The sequence below is a fragment of the Nycticebus coucang genome, chromosome 3 (genome assembly GCF_027406575.1).
Source record: "Nycticebus coucang isolate mNycCou1 chromosome 3, mNycCou1.pri, whole genome shotgun sequence".
Classification (NCBI taxonomy): Eukaryota; Metazoa; Chordata; class Mammalia; order Primates; family Lorisidae; genus Nycticebus; species Nycticebus coucang.
In genome coordinates, this window is record NC_069782.1 from 4799803 (window position 1) to 4818416 (window position 18614).

An 18614-nucleotide genomic window follows, 5' to 3' on the forward strand; every position below is an offset into this window, starting at 1 on the left:
GCTGGGTCTGGGGCACAGTGTAATGTCTGAGCAGCATCTTTTCCTTGTCAGGAACAAACTGGGGTGGGATCCTGATTAGGCATAAACCAGAGGACATTCTGACGCCAGCTAAACAGAGATGAACCTTGAGGACACTGCCCAGTGACATAGGCCTGTCACAACAGACAGACGCTGTGTGAGTCCCCTCACATGAGGCCCCAGAGGAGTCAAATTCAGAGTCAGAAAGTAGAGTGCTGGTTGCCAGGGGTGGAGGAAGGAGGGCGGGGAGTCATCTCATCTGGGCAGAGTTTCATTGGGGACGATGGAAAGTTGAGTGAGGATGACAGGTGCACGCCAATGCACACATATGAGTACGCGTCTCTGTCCTGTATATTCTGTTACAATTAAAACAAAAAAAATTTTTTTTTTTTTTTGCAGTTTTTGGCCGGGGTTGGGTTTGAACCCGCGGCTTCTGGTATATGGGTCCAGTGCCCTACTCACTGAGCCACAGGCACCGCCCTAAAACAAATTTTTAAAAAAGACCAAACTGGCACCAGATTGATCAGGGGACAAAGAGGGACCTCCTGTGTGCCAGGGTCTGGGCTGGGGCACAATTGTTTGGTTGGGGAGCTGCAGGGAATGCCCACCTACCTGAGGCTACAAAAGTCTTCTGTGTCGATTTTGACTGAGAGAATAGGGGGAAAGTCTGTAGGTTTTTCCCCAGTGTTTCTGAGATAAGCAGAAGCAGAGAACAGGAAGCTGTCCTTAGCCCAGCTGCCACTAAGCGTACAGGGCTGGTCTCCCCCAGACGTGGGGCAGGCTCAAAATAGGACCAGATTCATGAAAGGCTTAGAAAATTCCCAGATAACGGGTCTATAATATGTTCCTTGGAGGAGATGGGGCTGTCTAGACTCTGCCCCCGGGAAGATGTGGTGGCGGATCTTGCCCCAACTTACCTTACTAAGGACACTGGATCCCACCTTGGGGGGGATGTGTTGGACTAAACCAGCCCCGGTCAAGGTTTGTTTGGTTGTTTGTTTTCCTTCCGCATGTGGAGCCTCTCTTTTAAATGAAATTATGCACATTGCTCTAACACAAACAGGTTAAAGCAATATTTTATTTGCATTAATTCATTTTAGGATTTCACATTGAATATGTCCTTAGGATAATTATTAGGTGAGGACCTTGAGGCATTTGAGGGAGCAGGAAAGTGCAAAGCTGGGGGCCCCCTAATTCAATTTAATTCTGATACTAAATACCTGGAAATAGTGCCAGACCCCACAGGTTCAGGGCTCAGCCCCACAAGATTGTGCCCCACTCTTCAGGCGCCAGCTTGTGACCTGTGCTGCTGGCTGCCTAACTACAAACTGGGGCTCCCGTGACACCCACCTCCGGTGTGACTAATTTGCTAGAGGGGCTCACAGACTCAAGGACATGCTTGTGTTTACTGATTTATTAGAAAGGATATTACAAAGGGTACAGATGAACAGGCATATAGAGCAAGGCAGAGAGGAGGGGGCAGAGCTCCCTGGCCCTCTCTGGGCACCCCACCCTCCAGGGATCCCTGTGGGTTCTGTTGTCTAGAAACTCCCCAAAGCCAGTCCTTTTGGCCTAATACGGAGGCTTCATTACATAGCATAACTGAGTACCTTCTTGGCCATCGGTGATCAGCTGGACGTTCAGCTCCTCTCCTGTCGCCTGGGGGTGGAGGGGTGGGGGCTGAAAGTCCCAGCCCCATAATCTTGTCTTGGTCTTTCTGGTGACCTGCCCCCAGCCCAAAGCCACCCAGGCCCTCAGCCACCCGTCATCTCGTTAGCATACAAAGACACTCTTATGCTCTGGAGCGTCCAAGGGTTTCAGGAGCTGTGTGTCAAGAAACAGGGATGAAAAACCAAACATGTTTCTCAGCTTAGCAGAACACGCTTATATTTCACAGCACCAGGATGTCACCCAGTTCTAGAGTCGTAAATAAAAGCCCATTAGATATTTAAACTGAATTTGTTGTAATTTTGTTTTTTAACAAAGTAGACATGAAATGGGGAGGAGGAACCATTCCAACCCAATGCCCCAAGGAACATGGCAGGCGCATCCGGAACCTGGAAAATGCGAGGAAATAGAGGCTCTGGGGGCACCTGCCCTCCTGCCCAGGCCCTGACTTAAGCTCCATGAAACTGAGTTTGGACTTTGACTTCCAGAACTGGAAGAGATGAAGTCCAGGTTATTTTAAGCCACTCAGTTTGTGGTAATTTGTTACAGTGGAAATAGGAAACTAATACATGGTATGAGGATCCTAATACCCCTGAAACTGTGTCAAGTTGCGCTCTAAAGGACAGTCCCAGCGTCCACCCTCGCTAGCTGTCTTCAAGCTGGTTTATTCTGCTGGCGTCTCCGCAGGTACCGGCTGGCATCAGTTTAGAAAAAATGTTCTGGTTCTGCAGGCAGAAGCGGCCTCTGGTTGTCATATTCATCTGAGGGGAGGAGGGGAGAGGATGGACTCTGACACCTCTGTGCTGGTCGCACCCTGCTTCCCAAAGTCAGCCCGGGCGGCCTCCGCAGGAAAACTCTCCTTTTGCCTTTTGTGCAAACTCTCCTTTGCACAGGTGGAGTCCAGCCCGTCCTGTGGGAACAGGCCTGTCCCAGTGCTGGGTACAGGGAAGCCAGGTCCCCTCCTCTGCCCACCCTTTGCCTATCTCTGATAAGAGGCTGCTTTCCCTGGAGGCCTTTTCTGCTACACCCCCATCTGCCGAGGCTGTGCCCCCATCACACCTGCTTTCCTGTCAGTTTCCTGAGATGCCCGTGAACTCCCTGGGACAGCCATGTGGGAAGCGAGGACCCCATTGCTCACCCTGGAAACCAGGCTCTCATCAGGGTCCTACAGGCTTAACCCCAAGGCCGGAAGTTTTCAAATGAGAAAAGTGCTTGTTCAAATTTCTTTCCCCCTCCTCCCACCAGGCATGAGGTGAGGCTGGGTTTTTTGTTTGTTTGTTTGTTGTTCAAATTTTTTAATTGCCAGCGTATTGTGGTGTGTGAGGACAGAATCTGTATAAGAGATTTTAAACCTTGGTTTTCATGTTTCCCAGGTCTGGGGTGAGACAGTAGAATTTTTAGATGTTTCTACAGTTTAGAATCTAGATGTTTCCCTAATGCAACAGGGAGCCTTTCTCTCAATTAGCAATTCTGTTTCTGCTCTAGTAAGCAGCTGGAGCTAAGGGGCTCTCTGACCAGCCCCCGCCCCAGCCCCCCGTGGAGCTGCAGGGACGCTGGGCTGACAGAGGCCACCTCCCCAGACCATGGCGGTGCGCCTGGCAGTCTGTGCACTGGGCAGGTAGCTCCCCGTCCACCGCAGGTGTCACTGACAGTCGGTCTTCCACAGACCAAAGCCAGCGCCTGTTCTCTCTCCCAAGACTCTTCGTTTGCTGGATTTTACTTGAAGGTCGAATGGTCCCAGGCAAGGAACTGGGGACTAGACTCTGCACAGTCTGTGAATAACAACCACGGTAGATACTGGAGTGGGAGAGGATGGCGTGGTATCACATGGTCTGGCATAACTAGGCTGAGGATGGCAAATGACAGGCACAGAGATTTTTAATTTTTAATTTTAGCCATGCTGGTGGGCACTGTCGCTCAGCTTGGCTCCTACCCTCAACACTGGGTTTGAGCACCGGACACTGCCCTGCTGCTCAGCCCTGTAAAGACGGGTATGGTTCAAACCCTTTGTCTGATTTTTGCCAGGCTGTTTCTGTTTTCCTTAAGGACTTGGTCAATGCATCCTAACTCAGTGACCACTCCCTGGCATGGGGAGGAAGCAGTCTTTGAGGAAGGCACTTTAATCCGTGGGGTGGGCAGCAGGACCCCAGCTTGCAACTTGGGGTGAGAGGTGGAGCTTGGAGATGTTGAGGGTCAGAGTGAGCCAGGCTAAGACCCAGGGTGAGAAGTGTGACTCATTCCAGCCCCTCAACCCACCTCGAATGTGGTCAGGAGGGGAACCGAGCCGTCTAAAGGTGGGCTGGATTTCTGCATGGGCAACCCCAAGGATGGCAGGGGACAGGCGAGGCTGGGGTCAGGAAGTGTGGCATCTGCCTGGACATGGAGGCTGATTGGACACTTCCATCCAAGTAGAGGTGTTGAGTAGGCAGGTGGGGGAGTCAGGAGAATGGAGAGGGTCTGGGAGGGGCAGTGCCTGGATGGGAAGGCCTTGAGGCTGCATGAGATGACGGGATTGAGAAGAACATGAAGACCAAGCCCTGAGAAGGCTTTGACACTGGGAAGGTGGGAGGCAGCAGCCACGGGCACGGATGGGACAGCCAGAGAAGTAGGAGAGACCCAGGCGAGAGTCCAGGAGAAAGAGACAGTGGCCACACTGCCCACTGTGGAGGGGCCGAGTGGGACCAAGCAGAGGAGTGGCCAGGGCCTGGGGCTGCCAGCAGATGCCTAGTGACACCAGTGGGATGGCCATGGGCAGGCTGAGATGCCAGAAGTTGCCTGTCCCCGGTGGGACAGCCACCAGTGGGCTTAGCACAGTGCTGAGAGGTAGCGGCTGGGGATGAACTTTCCAGACGGAGGAATGGCTGAGATAACCAGGGTCCCCTTTCCCTTCTGGGTAGGTGGAAGTGCGGCTGTGTGGGAGGAAGCACAGTAGCCTTGTGTGCTGATGGGCACCAAGGATGCCCTTGGTGTGCTGAATGTCGGAGAATGAGAGGGAGGAGGGAGCTTGGTCTGGGCAGGGAGGGAATGTGCATCCTTTTTACAGGGACCCAGTCAGCCTCACCTGGTGGCTTCTGTGTCCTCAGTGAGAAATGAAGTGAGGTCGGGGGACCTGGAGGTCTGGGGGGCCATGACTGAGTTCAGAGTCGGGCACATGCCCTTTTTACATAATTCAGTTCAGACAGAACACGTACTCTGGGGTCATGGTCAGCGGCGTCTCCTGGAGCTCTGCCCTGACTGGGTGAGCAGAGATGACCCGCGTGCTCTCCTGCAGCAGCACGACTGCAGCTCGACACCCCTGCATGGACAGCCCCTCACTAGGACACTGAGAATAATGCCGTAAACAAAATGCATGTGTGTATCTGGGCACCGGCTGAGAATTTCCTGCGGGGACTGTAGCCCTCGCAAGGGTGGCGTCTCCAATTCTGGCCCCACTGGCCTCCTGTCCCCTCTAGCCCAGAGCGAGTCCCCAAACCCGCCCATTCAGATGGGTGAGAAGTGATACAGCCTGGTGTTAATTTTCAGTTCCCTGATCATGGGGGAGTGAACATGTTTTCTTTATTTTTTTCTCCTTCAATGTTTTCCATTTTCCCCATTTTTCTACTGTGTTGTGTTTTTCTCACTGCCTTCTAGCACAGTCTCCACAACAGGAGGCTGTTAAGCTTTTGTTCTGTGTGTGGCAAACGCTTCCTTCTCCTCTGACATATGTCTTTCTGCTTCGTTGTGTTCTTGTGCCATACAGGAGTTTCCAGGGTTACACAGGCGGCGCTGTCTGCCTCTCTGACGGGAAACTGGTGCACAATGCCCAGGTGGTTGCCTGTTGCCCCCTTGGGACCCACGTCTCAAGGAGCTGACCTGGAGGTCTCCGCTTCCCAGTGGGCAGCCCAGTGACTGACCAGCTGATGCAGAGGGACAGAAGCCCAGTGCCCTTGCCTTTGAAGGGCCACCCTAGTCCCAGAGCTCCATGAAGGACTAGGCAAGCTTGATGTCCCCCTCTGTCCAATCTTCTCCTCCCCTGCAAAGGTACAGTGTCAGCTGCCAGACTGGGGGATTTAACCACAGAAACTTGTCTCACTGTTCTGGAGGCCAGAAACCCCAAACCAAGGTGTCAGCCGGGCTATACTCCTTCTGGAGACTCCAGAGGGGGGACCTACCTGCCTTGGGCAGCCCTTGGTGGCTCCAGCATTCCTTGGCTTGTAGCCACATCACTCCAGTCCCTATCTTTGTTGTCATGTGGGATGTGGCTTCTCTTCCCTGTCTATGTCTTCTCTGCTAAAGACACTTGTCACTGGATTTAGAGCCCATCAGGCAATCCTGAATAATCTCATTCAGTGCATTTTAACCTCGTTACAATCTCTTTCCCAAATAAGGTCAAGTTCACAGCTCCAGGGAGTAGGATGTGGGCATATCTATTGGGGGGTCACCATTCAACCCACTATAAGCATCTCCTGAGAACCCTCCTGGCCTTCTGTGCTATGTGAGTGCCCAGGGAACCCCACTTAAGACACTGTCCCTACCCCATGCCTTGGGGAGCAAGGGAAAATTGGTGAAGGGGACAGAGCTGAGACCTGGAGGGGAGAGTTCCAGCCTCAGGCCCTCACCTGTCTTTCTGTGTGAACTTTGGGGGCCCAGCCTCCTGCTTTCTAATGGAAGGACTCTTCTGGATGCTCCCTGGGGCTTTCCTGGCCTCCTGAGATCTGACGCTGTTCACACACACCAGGGCAACTCAGCACTTGTGTCTGAGCGGCTCCTGGAAGCTGGGGTGGGGTTGGGGAGAGAGGTGATCCCAAGCATGGCACAGAACAGCCCATGGCTGCTCAGAGAGCCCAGGCCTGGCCCCACCCCACTCTGCACCCCAGAATAGCTCTGCTATAATTCATAATGTCCCTTTCTCTGACAATGAAAGCTACCAAGCGGGAAAACAGGGTTTCTTTTCTAAAATTGCTTTTCCACATTCTCTGACAGAGGCTGTGGTGCCCGCATGTAATTAATTCACGGCCTGGTGACCAGCAGGTCGGCCATGCGGCTGGGAGAGGAAACCTGGGAAAAGCAGAGTGGGACAGGTGCTGTGACGGCTGCAAACATGATCGCCCCGGATGCCCAGACCTGCCGCTGTCACAGACCAGAATAAATACATGGAAATATGGCCCACTGGAAACTGCCTTTGTGGACAGCATAAGTCCCCTCCCAGGCCCTGTCCTTAACTGTGGGGGTAGGTGGAGTGGCAGAGGCTTTTCCTGGAGGAGGACTAGGAGTGGCTCAGCTCAGCTTCCGTAAGATGGGCTAACAACGCCTGACCTGTAAGTCGATGATGAGGACCAAAGTTATGTTTTGAGAAATCTGATCATTTTTCTCCCACAATTCCCATTCAGAGCTTGATCCTGAAGAATCGTCAGTCACGTGTACAGAGACAGGAGAACAAGGCCGTTCTATGTAACATGGAAAGTTGGAATCAACCTGAACATCCAGCTGTACAAAATCAGCAGCAATGAAAGCCCCTGTGCACGCAGACACCGGGAGAGAAGCAGGTGCTGAGCGCAGTCCCCGAGAAAGGAGGCTCCCCATGGGGGGGTGGGGGGACAGACCCAGGAGGGACAAGGGAGCCGTGATCTGATGGCAGCCCCTTCTCTGAGCACTCTCTCAGGACTCCCCACATCAGGGGCTCCATATTCAGTGATTCTTATCTGTATTATTTGAACCAGGCCTTGGGGGATGGGCAACAGAAAGAGCTCTGAGTTTTAGAAAGAATAACAGCTCCCAAGTATGAGCACTTCCTAGGTGCCGGGCCTGCCCTCAGGCTCTACACACCATGTCTCGACAGCTCGAAGCCACCTTGGATTGTGAGATGCTTGTATTGTGCGCACCAGGAGAGAACAAAAACCTCTGCCAGTTATGCTGGGACACCCGCTGATTGCTGGGAGCTCAAACACGGTGAGTCCTAGAGTCCACCAAGTCTGGTCTTAGTGACTCGGTCATTCTTCATAGTGGTCCTTTGAGGCAAGAAAGGACCACTCTCCCTTTGTACAGATGAGGAAACTGAGGCACAGAGATGTTAGGTAAGCTCTGCCAGATGGCTTAGGTGGCAGGGCTGGGACTGACCTGGCAATCTGCCCCCTACTGTGCCTGCCCCGCAAGGGGAACCACGACTCTGGGGCAGAGAATTGAGGGCTAAAGGGACCGTAGGAGGATGGCGAGGTGTCCCGCTCCCTCCTCACCATCCCTTCTCCTTTCCCCCTGCTCTGGTTCTAGCCTTCTCTGAGGGAGCATTCCCCCCAACTACTGGGGACCCCCAAGTCCCCTACAATGCCAGAGCTCCCCAATACACAGCCACAGGACTCTGCCTCACACCACGCTGAACGTTGGCTTCTCTAAGGTTCTTTCAGAGTTGTTAGGCTCAAGGCAGGGCTGGCAAGTGGCTTTTCCCTCAAATCCCACCCTAGTCACTCCACAGAGGCCACCTGGGCTGTGTGAGAAGGATTCTAAGGCTCAGGTGGGGCCCAGTGGGGATGTTCCCAAGGGCAGCAGCAGAGCAGACTATGACAGGTGCCAGGCATTTGCCACCCTGGGCTGGGGAAGAGCTGGGACCTCTTCAGTAGAAAAGGTAACATGAGATCCCCACAACACACCCCAGAAAGGTCCTGTGGCCTCCTGAGGAGCCAGCTCGCACCCTTGGCCTCTCTGGAGCCCAGTCTTCAGCTGAGCCAAGATGTTGGGATAAAGGTGGGTTCCCACCCCTCCCCCCGAAGACCCACAGCCTAGAGCTCCTGGAGCTCAGAGAGGAGAGGCCAGGGCACGTGTCTGCTCACTTCTCACAGGTTACCCTGCGTGGAACTGGCTGGCCTTGGTAATGATCTCACAACGTCCCCTGCTACACAAGCCAGAAGAACCAGGGTGTGAAGGTGTGGTGGTGTGACGGGAGCTGGGCTTACACCCAGCAGTTTCCCACCAGGGTGTGGGCTCCCCTCACTGTCCCTCGGCGAGCTGCCCGCTTTGCTGAGGTGCTGGCCAGCTCCAGATGGCTCATAGTGGCCAGCAGGATTGTCCTCATGGCATGATGATAGGCATTTGTTTAGCTGTGTGTGGAGCACACTCCTGCCTCCTCACTCAGCCCCACTCCGCCCCTTGAGGGGTCACCATGGTCATCGTCATCACCATTGCCTCACAGAAGAGAGGGGGCACAGGGAGAAATGTGGCTTCCTGAGACAGGGGTGGTGTCCTTGTCTTGTCACACTCTTCCCGGACGAGAGCCCCAGGGTAGTCACTGCAGAAGCATCTGGGTTTCTAGAACACTCTAGAGAATGGCTGCCAGGAGACACATTTTCATCTTTAAGGGAGAGCTGGCACTTTTCGAGGCTGAGCAAACTTTCTAGGGTTCTGTGGGCAACTCCTGGGTACCTGAGTCCACAGAACTCACTCCCTGCTGGGGGTGGGGTGTAGATCATGGCAGTGCAGAAAGGACCAAGATACGGGAGTCCCCCAGGCCTCTGAGGGCTTGCCCCTGTGTCCAGAGGGTCTCAGACTAAGATCAGGCGTCATAGCAAATGAGGATTCTTCTTTCCTGGCTGCTCCTGGGAACAGAGGAAAATAAATACCAATTACAGGCAGAACTGTCAGTCGGAAGGAAGCTGCCACTCTCAGTGTAGAATTTACAAACAGTTAATTAAGCCTGCAAGAAAGAACAGTTCCATCAGCCACAGATCATACCATCTCTCCACGGACCCAGGGGCCTGCAGGCTGGAGCAAAGGTCCCAGGATACAGAGCAGAGTGGCTGTATGCCAGAGCACCTCCAGCGCTGCCAAGGAGGCCCTCAACCCCTGAGCACCTTAGGTCACCCAGGCTGCTCTTAAACATGCTGAGGCCAGGCTGTTTGTAGAGGCTTTTATGTACTTGGTCAGAGTGGGGGCTGACATTGGCACCAACATATTATTAATGTTCTCCAGTGATTTCCCCTGCAGCCAGGGTCAACAGCCACCAACAGGAGCTGGATACACAGAGGGACTGACCCCGTCCACTGGTGCCAGGCCTGCCACTCCCCGGTGACCACCCTGTCCCTCCCATCCCCCTCAAGGCTGCACCTCATGTGGCCTGTGGGGACTTAATGACCATCTTGGCTTTAGTCTGGAGGCTTTGTTCCCATCAGTCCCCCACACCCCTGCTCAAGACCTGTCTCCCATGGTTCAAGCCTGAGGCTGGACCTCCTGCTGAGTCTCCTCTGTCCTGAGCTCAAGGGTAGGAGCATTACTAAGGCTTTCAATAGACAACAGCCCAGTCAGGGAAGGGCGTTTGGAGGGGGGGAGCTGGCACACGGAGGGGGCAGCACCTCAGAGGCAAAGGCACAGGAGGGAGCGCAACGTCCCTCTCCACCCGGAACAGTGACCTGTGGATGCTGAGCAGAGAGTTAGAGGGTGGGAGGCACCACGCGGAGCACTTGCCCAGAGCCCTGTGCAGCCCAGGCCCATGCCAGGGCCAGGGGACCCAACAGGGAAGAAGAGAGACCTGCTCCTGCTTCCTGGGCGGGTGTTCTGTTTGCAAAGACAGAATAAACAAATAAACCGCCAGTAAACACTGTAACTCCAGGCAGCAGTAATTATTGCAAAGAAAATAAGTAATGGGAGTGGCTGGGAGGACTGGGCAATTTGTTACAAAGACAGGTCAGGGAAACACTCCCTGAAGAGGAGGAGGCCTGAGTATCAAGCAGGAACCAGGCAGGCAGAGATCGGAGGCAGAAAGATCTGGCGGGGGTGGGGGGACAGTGAGTGCAGAGGCCCTAAGGCAGGAAAGTGCTTGGTGCGTGTGAGGGACAATAGGGAGGCCTTTGTGGCCAGAGCTCAATGAAAGTAGAGAAGGAAAGGTCAAATCTGAGAGTCAAATAGGGTCTCCATTGTGCAGAGTCCTGAAGACTGAAGCAGGAATTTGGTTGTTTCTTCATGTAACCGGAGGCTAGGGCCAGGTCAAAAGAGGGAAATGAAGCCACTGGGGACTTCCGCATTTAGTCACGATAGAGTGACTGGCACTAGACTGGCCCTTCACTAGTTAACAATTATTAAACTAAGTACCTGAGGTACCTCCTTGCAGACAGTGGGCAGCAGCAGGGCCAGATGGTGAACCCTGACAGAAGGAGGGGCCAGAAGGGGACCTGCGGTCACTGGCTGTCCTCCAGGGGATAAGAAGGGGACCTGCAGCCACTGGCTGTCCTCCAGGGGATAACTTTCCGACCACAGCACAGGGACCTGGCATCCAAGCAGAGCCCCGTAGCCGTGGTGAGCTGACAACAGAGCAACTGGCCATGCTGAGAACAGCTCAGGAGACATCGGCAAGGAAGGAGCTGTGTGGTCAGGACCCCCAGGACTCGATGTCAAGTGCACAACTGAGGGGTGAGCTGTACATGCCCAGAGAACGACCGTCAAGACTTTAGTGTGGGACTGAAAGCAAAATAGAAACACTAGAGGTTTGAGCTGAGCTGGGAGAAGAGCTCTGCCTGGGAACGTTGAAACTCCAGCCTTATCAGCCAGAAAAGTCTTGCTGACACTTTGTTAACACCCCTGGCATCCAGCTGAGACCCTAACCAGGTTGTGTCTTAAAAATAGGGACCATAACTCAGTGTAAAGTTTATCCTAGGCCTTCTCCTGACAAAACCTAAAACCAAGTCCTGAAAAGATCTATAGGGAAAGTGGAGTTCAGAAGTAATGCCTGCCAAATAAGAGGGTCTCAGGAAACACATTGGCTCTCTACGTATCCACACTAACTAAGCGTAAAACCAAGCCTGTGTAAGTTCAAAGTAATTTAACTAACCTGACAAAACAGAAAACACTTTTTAGAGGAAAACAGCAAAATCCAGGATCTACGATAGATGAGCACCATGCCCCGCATTCCATCACAAAATCACTAGACACAAACGGGAATAGAAAAATGTGATTGACGTTCAAGGAAAAGAGCAATCAATAAAAACAAAACTTGAAATGGCCCTGATATTGTGCTTGACAGACAATGAATTTTAGGTAGCCATTATAAATATGTTCAAAGAATTAAAGGAAAAAACTATCTTCAAGAAACTAAAGGATATTGCATTAATGCCTAAACAAGTAGGAAATCTCAACAGAAGAATAAAAACTTTTAAAAATGAAAATTCTAAAACTAATAAGTATAATAGCTGTGATGAAAAATTTATTGGATGGGCATTATAATATTTTAGAGATGACAGCCAAAGAAAGAAAAAAAAAACGGCAAGGACCTTGAAACCAGATCAGTAAAAATTATTCAAACTTAAGAATGAGAGAAAAAAACAAAGAAGAATAAACAAGGGGCTAAAGATAGTCTTTTCAGCCATGGTGCTAGAACAATATGTATCATATGCATATGGCATTTGTAATTTGTCCATATGTAAAGAAGACAGAGACCTGAGACCCAGACCTCAGGCCTTATGCAATAATTAACTCAAAATACATCACAGACCTAAATGGAAAATAGAATACTAAGAAAATTCTTGAGGAAAACATAGGAGAAACCCTGTATAATCTTGGCCTTGGTGATGAGTTTTTGAACACGACATCTTGCTTTGGCAAGGATGTGGAGCAACAGGAGTTCACATACGTCGCTGGTGGGGATGCAAACTGGTACTGCCGTTTTGGAAGACAGTTTGGCAGTTTCCTAACAAGCCAAGTGTAGGTTTACCATGTGATTCAGCAATTTGTTACCTAGGTATATTCTTAAGAGATTTGAAAACTTACTGTCTACACAAAATCTGTATGCAACTATTTATAGCAGCGTTGTGCATAATTTTCAAAAACTGAAAACAACAGGTGTCTGAATACAGTGACACATCTTTACAATGGAATATCATTCCACAATAAAAAGAAATGAGCTATCAAGTTATGAAAAGACACGGGTGACTGTTAAATGTATTATATGCTACCAATTACATGAAATTCTGGAGAAGGCAAAACTATAGAAATCTGAAGCAAGGGTTTGGGATGTGGGTGGAGGGATAGAGCAGGGGAAGGACAGGATGTTTCTTAGGGTGATGAAACTATTCTGTAGGACTTTGCAATGATGAGTATAAAATATTACGCACTTGTCAAGATGCATTAAAATTTACAGCACAAAGGTAAACCTTCATGTATGCAATTTTTTAAAAAAACAGTACAAGAGGTTGTGGAATCCCAGAATGGAAAGTAGAGTTCCACAAAGGAATCTGACTATATTCCAAAAGTATGAAACAAATTCCCTGAAGGGGATTGAGGTAAGGTGCTGATGTAAGTAAGTTTGGAAATAAATGGAGTCTGCGAGACTAAAGGCTTGAGAAACACTGACTGTAGTTAATAAAGTTGTTTCTCACAGGCCCAGGGGCTAACAATTCCGAAACCACTGAGCAGGTACCCTGGGACTAAACAATTTAGTGAGTGGGTGATGGACAGCCTGGTTTCTTCTTGCTGAGGTGTGAAATTACTGATAAGCAAATGGAGGAGGCTACACTGATCCAGCTGACAACAGATTAGAGTTGGCGACATCAGTATGAACGCAAACTCATTAGTTTAGGCTCATATAATTATGGATGCTGCCTACAGAAGTGTGCGCAGATGTGTGCACACACTCGAGTCAGTACACACACACGTGTCTCTTTACTCTGTCAGCAAAGGGCCTAGAGGCAATAATGTCCCAGCAGAAATGACGCTGAGTACCTAAGCTGCGTTTCTAAAGAAACCAGGGCTTCTGGGAGAAACGCTAGCTGGGGCAGGAAATCCGCAAGATCAGCCTGGAGCATCCTCCAGTGCCAGCAAGTATGAGAGTGACAAAGAGCTGCAGGAGCCAAGCAGAAGGGCCGGTCAAAGATGGAACCAGGCAAACAACCAAAGAGGCCCTGGAGATGTGATTTGCAAGCCAAGTATAAAATAAATACCCACAGGTTCATAATGATATAGATAAATGATTGAATGAATAAAGGGGGAGAAATTTCAAATTTTCAAATTTCAAAATACTCCACAGTGAAGAAGTTGGAACATAACTCTGCACTCCTTGGGTGTGGCTATATGTAGTGGCTTCCAAAGAGGACAGTGGGGAAAGTGATTGGGAGAAGAGTAAGTTCACAGGAGAGAAAACAGATGAACACCCTCTTAGCCGGACGACGGAGCTGGACCGCGGGAGACATGAATCATGCTGGCAGCGTCCTCCTTGGGGGATGTGACGAGAACAGCACTTCACCCTCGTGGTCTTCCTCCTCAAAAACCATAACCCCACTGTACACATGAGAAAAACGTGTTTAAGAATCCTACTTAAAATGCCTGAATTTAGTAATTCCTAAAACCACGGAAGGCATCAAATACAAGGAAATGCTGAGAAACTGTCACAACCAAGAGGAGACCAAAGAAACACAAGTGCTAATTATAATGTGGCATCTGGCTGGATGGGATCCCGGAAGAGAAAAATGACTTTAGGAAATCCGAACGATTTCCTATGAACCTTAGTGAATAACAATGTACCAGGGTCCATTAATGTGACAAATGTACAGTACTCTTATTAATGACAGGGGAAAGTAGGTAGGGAGATATGAGATCTACTTTGTACTATCTTTGCATTAATTCTGCAAACACAAAATGATCTAAAATAAAAAAAAAAATGAACAGAGACTTATAAGACAATTCCAAACAGTCTGACATTAAGTGTAAACTAAAAATTAAATCCTAAACTTCCCCCTCAACCGAATGGACCAGACTCCCTCTTGGCCAAGGGGACTCTGGAGAAACCTTAAAACTGAGTTCCCAGGGGAGGTGCCTGTGGCTCAAAGGAGTAGGGCACCGGCCCCATATGCTGGAGGTGGAGGGTTCAAACCCAGACCCAGCCAAAAACAGCAACAACAACAGCAAAACAACTGAGTTCCCAGACATGAAGGGAAGGAAGGTGGGACCGCCTCATTATACCCTCTCCCTTTCAGAGTTTAGACAAAACAACTGAGCAGCATTCATGTGAAAATAGAGATTGTAAGACTGACAGAACAGACTTTTTGTGGCAATAAGATGCTAATTATAAACAGGACCTGAGGCCTTGTAAGTCACTTCTGCAGGACGTTAATTTGGTTAGCAGATCATTACGGCTTGTTCTATGATCAGCAGAATTCCTTATGTTAACTGAAAACATTCCTTTCTACTGACTCCAAGCCTTTAGACAAAGCTTTATTTCTTTAACAAATTATAAACCAAAGAACCTCTGAACCCACCTATAACCTGGAAGCCACCTATAACTTTGAGATGTGCCACTTTTGGGGGCCAAACCAATGTATATCTTCCACGGATACATTTATAATTTCACATGAAATTCTTGAAGCTATAAAATACGTAAAACCAAACTGTACCCCAGCCACGTCAGGCACATTTTTTCCAAACCTCTTGAGAGTATGTTGCCCCGACTACAGTCACATATCAGCTCAGTATAAACTTCTTTAAAATATTTTACAAAGTTTTTTTTTTTTTCTTCTGTAGTTGGAGTCTTCATGACTTAGATTGGGAAAGGTAAATATTTGAAGGAATAATGACTGCAAATTTGTCCAAGTTGATGAAAAACACTCATGAAATTATAAGATCAAGTAGAATAAAGATAATGAAAAAAACACACCTCATCACAGTCAAGCTGCTAAAAACTAGATATAAAGAGAAAATCTTAGAAGTAGACCCAGAAAGTAAGTCACTTTACACATAGGAAAAGAAGATCAAAATCCTCATAATAAACTTCCCAGCAGAAACAATGAGGGACAAAAACGGGGGGGGGGGGGAATATCTATCAACCCAGAAGTCTATAACCAGGGAAAGTATTCTTCAAAAATGAGAGTTCAGTAAAGAAAATATTTAAATAAATGGAAGTGAACAGACTTAACCACAGTAGAACTACAATTTAAAAAATTCCGAACCAGAGGAATGTATGAATGGCCAATAAGAAAACAGGTTTACGAAGCAGTACCCTGAACCCCATAAGTGCATCAATGTACAAAGTTATGATTTAATAAAAAATAATTAACTAAAGAAAAGAAAAAAGAAAACAGATTTAAAAGTTAAAATTTCTAGCATAAGAATCTAGAAAAAGAAGGGCAAATGACATCCAAAATGAATAGAAGGGGAAACAGAAAAGATGTAAGTAGACACTGAGAGTGGCCTTGCTCCTGGGTTTTCTCTCCTTGACGCTGCCCTGCTCTGGCAGCCTCCTGCCCAGCGTGTCCTTGAGACCACACACTGAGCCTTCAACTTAGCTGCAGAGTTCCAGCGGAGGGATATTTGAAGTTGATGTGGAAATTGCCAATCTGTGACCATAGAGACCAAGTTAGAAGATTTAGAGAAAGGGTGGTGAGGGAGATGATGGCCCAGCCCTCTACCAAATGTTAATGCCATGATATCAAAGAAAGTCATTCGGTGGTGCCCCCCCAAGACTGCTGCCTGATGAAAGCAAAGGAAAGCAAACAGAGGCTGTCCCTGGGTGGGGCCAAGAATTCCTGAAAGTTGACCAAGGAATACTTTTGCATTTACTCTGGCTGCAAATTCCTCAGACATCAAAGGTTTGCTTTATTTCACATACAAGCCTGTTGCCGATTTGATCAAGGGGGAAATTTCTGAAATCACAAAACTTCGGTACCAAAAATTGGAGAGGAAGCAGCCCAGGTGTGGTGTGAAGAGCTGTGGAATGTTGGGGCCCACCTGGTGACACAGTAAGGATTGTTCCCAGGACGCTGCTGTGTTTGTGATCACCCCACACAACGCTGGTGAGCTCAGAGGCACTGTCACCTATGTGAGCGGAATATTATCCTCCTTGAGGTGAGCCTATCCCTGAGTGCAGATTCTAGACCTATGGCTCAGTTTCTTCTAGTATGGTCAAAAGTTTCTTTATTTTCTTTGTGCTGAATTAAAATGGAACTATGTCTTCTTCTTTCTTTCCTTCACTCCCACTCTCTCCTCCTCCTCTTCTTCTTCTTTTTGACACAGGGTCTCACTCAGTTGCCCTGGGTAGAGTGGTGCAACCTCAACATAGCTCACAAACTCTTGGGCTCAAGTGAGCCTCTTGTCTCAGCCTCCTGAGTAGCTGGGACTATAGGTGCCTGCCACAGCAGCTGGCTAGTTTTTCTATTTTTAGTAGAGATGGGGTCTTGCTCTTGCTCAGGCTCGTCTTGAACTCTCGAGCTCAAGCGATCCGCTCACCTCGGCCTCCAAGAGTACTAGGATCGCTGGTGTGAGCCACTACGCCAGCCTTCAACTGGGCTTCTTTACAGGAAGTGGCATCTTGGGACGTCCCTCATTTTGTAAAGAAATTTCTGTCTAGTTTATTATCCTGTTAACTTCGTGACCTTTGAAAAGTTTCCTTCATAAATAAAACAACTTGCAAAAGGTTTTCTGTAATAGAAAGAAAAAGAAAGAAACCAATGACATACATAAAAGACAAAAAGACGATTAAAATCAAAAGCTGGTTTCTAGATTAATAACATGGAGAAAACCCCAGGGAAATAATCATGGCAAAAAGAGAAAACACAAAGGCTTCCTGGGCTGCTGCATGCACAGGGATGGAAACTGGGGAGCAGGTGGTCTCGAGAGGGGCAGTGGGGAGCTCAGCATCCTGTGTCCAGCACAAAAGAAGCAGCAAGAGGGCAGACGGGGGCAGAGCTGGGATGTCTCTCCCGGGCCGGGGGCAGGGAGGCCGGAGAGAAGCCAGGACAAGCCTGGATTTCAGCGGGTGGAGGGTGGGTCTTTGCTGGATAGGGACACCAGTGAGTGAGGGAGTCAGACACGGAAATGGGACAGGAGGGATGGGGCCTGGTATGCCATGGGTCTCACTCAGACCCTGCCATCCATCAACCCCGTGACACCTCTCTGAGACTGGTGTTGATCCCAAGGAGGATAGTGGGGTCCCCATAGCCCAGTTGACTAGTACAAGGTCACACAGCTGGCAGGAAGTGGATGGCCTCAGGCAGGCACTGGCTAGAGAACTTATGACCGAGGGAGAGCTGATGACCGAGGGTGACCTGATTCTCTCCAAGACTGGGGCTGGGCAGGTGTGGGCTGGCCGCACAGAGGCTCCTGGACTTGGGAGCTCTGGGAGGGGCAGGTCCAGTGGGGACCAGCTGTGCACCGAACAGGGTTTCTGTGAGACAAGCCCAGGCTTCCAGGAGCAGCAGGAGAGCCCAAGGCTAGAAACGGGTCCAGTGGGAGGTGAGGCCAGTGGGAAAGGAGTGCCCCTTCCCCATGTCTGGCCTTGGTCTTCCAGCTCCCTCCCCTGCTGACTGGCATCAAACATTGGCTGAGCTCAGGTTATGTCTGGAGCATCAAGGCAGGTGGGCGCCTCCTTGCGTGGTCTGGCCTGCAGCCCGGGGCAACTCACAGTGCCCAGTGAGCAGGCAAAGAGGTGATGGTGGCCAGCACTGGTGGGCATGAGGTTAACATCCAAACACTGGCCACTATCACTCAAGAGGAGGAGTTTACAGGGACAAGGCCCAGGTGCATGACCATGAGGTGCAGAGAGGGACCAGAGTCCTCAGGTCTATGGCCACAGCCAGTGGCTCTTGAGCAATGGAGATGGCAATAGGAAGGGGTGGGGACAGCTGGAGGCATGTGCTGTGCCTTGGTAGTTAGTGAGCTCCCTATTACAGGAGGTGTGCAAGCATCCCCCACCCTCAGGAGGGCTTTCTCTCTGGGTAGAGAAAGGCTGATGATGCTTTGGGAAGGGGGACAGGGCCCCTGACTCTGATTCTCCTGCCCGAGGCCAGGTGAGGCATTCTGCACCCCTCTGCCATCCGCCTCCTGGCAGAGACCCTGCTTGCTGCTCACAACCACAGAAACAAGGCCCAAGCCAAGTGCAAGAGATGCCCGCTCTCTGTCCCCAGCCTCCTGTCAGGCAGCCAGACCCAGGACTGTCCCTCAGGATAAGCTTGGCCACCTGTGCCGTCCGTGGGTAGACACTGACC